The sequence below is a fragment of the Nuphar pumila genome, chromosome 16 (assembly GCF_984573655.1).
Source record: "Nuphar pumila chromosome 16, dmNupPumi1.hap1.1, whole genome shotgun sequence".
NCBI classification, from domain to species: domain Eukaryota; kingdom Viridiplantae; phylum Streptophyta; class Magnoliopsida; order Nymphaeales; family Nymphaeaceae; genus Nuphar; species Nuphar pumila.
Window position 1 is genome coordinate 37,747,983 of NC_143264.1, and position 4,003 is coordinate 37,751,985.

At 35.6% G+C, this 4,003-nt stretch overlaps 1 pseudogene across 1 annotated transcript; it reads right to left on the minus strand.

Moving 5' to 3' along the window:
- Positions 1-2,080: 2,080 nt before the first annotated feature.
- On the minus strand, positions 2,081-3,291 carry LOC149813185 (F-box protein At5g39250 pseudogene; annotated as a pseudogene). The gene has a single exon (XR_016428217.1). The product of XR_016428217.1 is annotated as an F-box protein At5g39250 pseudogene (transcript).
- Between the last annotated feature and the right edge of the window lie 712 nt (positions 3,292-4,003).

The window sequence follows — 4,003 nt, forward strand, 5'->3', positions numbered from 1 at the left end:
CCGACCCCAATTGTTTTGGGATGAAGGCGTAGTTGTTGTTGTTGTTGTAGTAGTAGTAATTAACAAGTTACTATGCATTAGTTAATTTTTTAACCAACAGGGGCTCTGCGTGGTTGGTAGGAGTTGTCACCACGTGGTTGGTAGGAGTTGTCAGTGCATGTCTCCTTGTGGTGAGATGTTGCAGGTTCAAACCCCAATGATATGATGAATAATAACTTGTGAGGGTATGTCTAACCCCAGCTTGCCTTTAAAAAAAAGTTAATTTTTTATATTATTAAAAAATTAATAAATAACTCAGGCCTATCGGGCCAGCCTGAGCTCGACCCACATATATAACGAACCGGGTTTCGATCCAATACCTAACAAGCCTCAGTTTAAAATCTCGGTCGAGTACCTAACAGGCCTGAGCCTAAAATCAAATGATTGAAGCTCTAACTTATCTTTTTATTACTTAACTTAATATTATTCATGTTATTCACTCTACTAGTCAATTCTAACATACTCCTACTAAAGTGCATATAAGTATTGTAATAAAGATTATATAAATTAGGAATACTATTAGTTATGGTTTATTTTATTAGTTTTTTTCTTATTAGAAGTTATTACACATTCAAACTCTGATTGGGGTGAAGATGTGAATGATCGATGCTTAACTATAGGTTTTTATATCTTTGTAGGTGATTCCCTGATTTTGTGAAAATGCAATAAACAACAAAAAGGTGTTTATATCTTTCACAAAAGCTGAGTACCAAGCTAATGACAACTACTACTTTGAGCTGGTATAGTTGAAGCAATTGTCAAAAGACTTGGGAGTTGACATAGTAGAACCCTTAATATTATATTGGAACAATAAACGTACAGTTTACACGAGCAATTAGAAATTTCATGAGCGAACCAAAACATCGAAATAAATTGTCATTATATCAAAGAATAATTCTTGAATAAAACTATTACACTGTCATATGTATCATTTGAGCATCAATTGATGGATTTCTTCACCAAAGCGCTTCCATCATCGAGATTTTTATTCCTCCTTGGCAAACTCTCTATTGTGGCACCGTGAGTTTGATGAGGGTGTTACGATATTGTATTTGGTATATATATGGTTATATCATATATATGTATGTATATAATATATATGATTTATATATAATATATATATATATATTGTATTATATAATACAAACTCTTCTAATCGGGCAACACACTCGTGTCGCACCTGCACCCATGCGAGTGCAACACCGAATACGGTTTCCTTTGTGTCAGGTGAAGTCAACCACAGTGAGGTCTACTTTTATCCAAAAGTAGATTCAAACTTTAGTTAACCCTAACTAAGTCCAGTTTTATCTATATTGTATATATAAATACATAAATGTGCATATACACGTAGTGTTAATTTAAAACTATTAAAAATTATATATATATACCATCCGCGCACCCAAGTTTTTTTAAAGTGTTGCATCACTATATCCACACTCACAGCTATGTGACATAGATTACATATACATACTCATTTTTAATTGTAATACATAATACCCTTTAAGGGTATTTTAATCTTTTGTCTTGTAATAGAATATACCCATTAAGGGAAGAACAGTTTTTTGTTTTTCTTTTCTTTTTTATTTTATTTAGGTCTTTTGTATCATAACCAAGGGTTTTTTAGTCCTTGGCTAGGGAGCTCCCCAACGGCTACATTGAACCTCTCTCTCTCTCTCTCTCTCTCTCTTGTTGCGTATAAATATGAGACCCCTTGTTCCTTATTTTCTTAGCCTTTAGTAGCTTTTTGTGTTTAAACCATACTTACAGATATCGGACATATTTTGAAAATATCTTCAGCAATATCATGATATTTTAAAAATATTGTCAATTTGATAATATCACGATATTATCAATTATTGTTATCATATTTATTTATTTTCTATAACTTAAAATTATTTTTCTTCTTTATTTTGCATTTTTTACTTATTTATTTCATTATATACTTATTTTATTATCTAAAAATGATATTTTACTTATTTTTGTTATTTTTCTATATATATATATTTTTAAGCCTCAAGAATTTCCCGATATTTTTTCAAGATTTATTACCAAACTTATCATATTGCAAGAAATAGCCTCGCCAAAATATAGCCTATACCGATATTTGTGACTGGTTTAAACCCATATTTGGGTTGTGTGAAGTGACTCTTGTACATGAACCCTTGGGTTGTGTCTGTGAAGAACATCTTTGTTTCATTACACGAAGTTGGTACCAGCCATAGCTTTTGCTCATGCTTTGGCCAATACTACGTCCAATAAGCCACGATCAGACTAAAACACGATTCGGTCTATTCCAGAACAGATAATTATCATGAGCCATTTGTATGGATCCAGAAGATGCCACTTAACAACCTAGGCACAGACCAGGTCTGAATTCACCAATTTCAACTGGACAGACCATTTCAACTGAGCTTTGCTATTTTATGGTCATTCTTGAGTTTACTGATTCCTCACAAGAGCTGTCTAAACTTGATGATCTGAGACATCAACACCATCATTTCCAATCCAGCATGTCTAAAAGCCACAAAACCTCATCCTCAGAGTTGGCAGCATCAAAGAAATCCATTTCAATGCCAAAGACAAGGTTACCACCATCACCATCTTCCATCAATAGCAGAGAGAGCCAAGCCCTGATACCTGATATAAACGGATGCAAGGGTGAGAACTCCAGATAGTCGTAGACAAATGCCCTCCCCATCCCGTCCACATAATCAAAACTTGACTTGTTGATTATACGAGCAAGCTTGTTTGTATCTTTGCGAGAAACAAGAACAGAGACGTGGATGCTCTCGCTTTGAACCATGGGGAACACCATGGGTTAATGGCCATCATCATCTTGTATCCTGGGCCTTCCAAACGGAGCCTAAGGACGTCGGAAATGCCAGGAGGTGGATTCTTGATGCCAGCTTGCAGGATGGGGCCAGGGACCACATCCAAGAATACGACCTTCTCATCAGACCAGACATCAATATAGAATTCCAGGTCAGCAAAGGAGAGCCTCGGCGGTAGGAGCGGTCGCCGCTGCTGACGTTTGCAGAAAGTGAGATAGAGTTTATGGTAACCGAAGGGTGGAGGTGAGGACTTCTTGCAGATGGATGGCCATCTTTCTGCACACAGACCCTTCCAAAAGTACTCATCTTTGCCTATGTCTCGCCATTGGCAGCAGACACACATACATGCTGCAAGGTCTGAACCACTCAGCAAAGGGAAGACGGCCTTCAAGATCACCTCATAGGGCCAATCCTTGCTCATTCTGTTTCAGAGCTCTGTGATGCTGTTTAACTACAAGTGAAGAGATGTCTAATAAAGCAATCTGAAAAGAAATAGATAAAGCTGAATTCAGTTTAAGAAATGACACGAGACTTCACAGTTATCACCAGCGAAAAGAGGGCACAACATTCAGAATGGATACAAGTTAAACTTCTCTAGAACAGAACAAGTCATCCTTTTAAAATCTAATAAGTAAAAGGAAATGCAAGATCTGAAGAAAAGTAACTTGCAGTGAAATTTTATAATAGAGCAAAGAAAAAAAATCAAAATTCAATTTGTCATAATGAAGTGGACAGCGACAAACTTGGCATTCATAAAGCCCAGAATGAAAAAACAATTTGTCGTTGCTAAGTGAAGGAGAAGGGCAAACTTTAAAGGTGTGATTTTCTCTTTATCTGGAAAAAGTACAAGTTCATGTAAATAACACTTGATTATATGTTGGTCCTGCCAGATCATTAAATTACATCTTTCTATTAAGCATGTAGCCCAATCAGTGAATAAGCATGGACCATAATTCTTGTTTTATTAACAATTTTGGTTCCTTGTACAAAGTCTGGAAGGAATGATATAGTGGTGACACTTCTAAGTTACTGCATTATAACAAGAATGTTTGGGTCTTGCTTGTAACCTAAACTTGCAATATAGAATCCTATAATTTTGTAAGATCATAGAATTCTCTTTGTGTTGTAGGGTG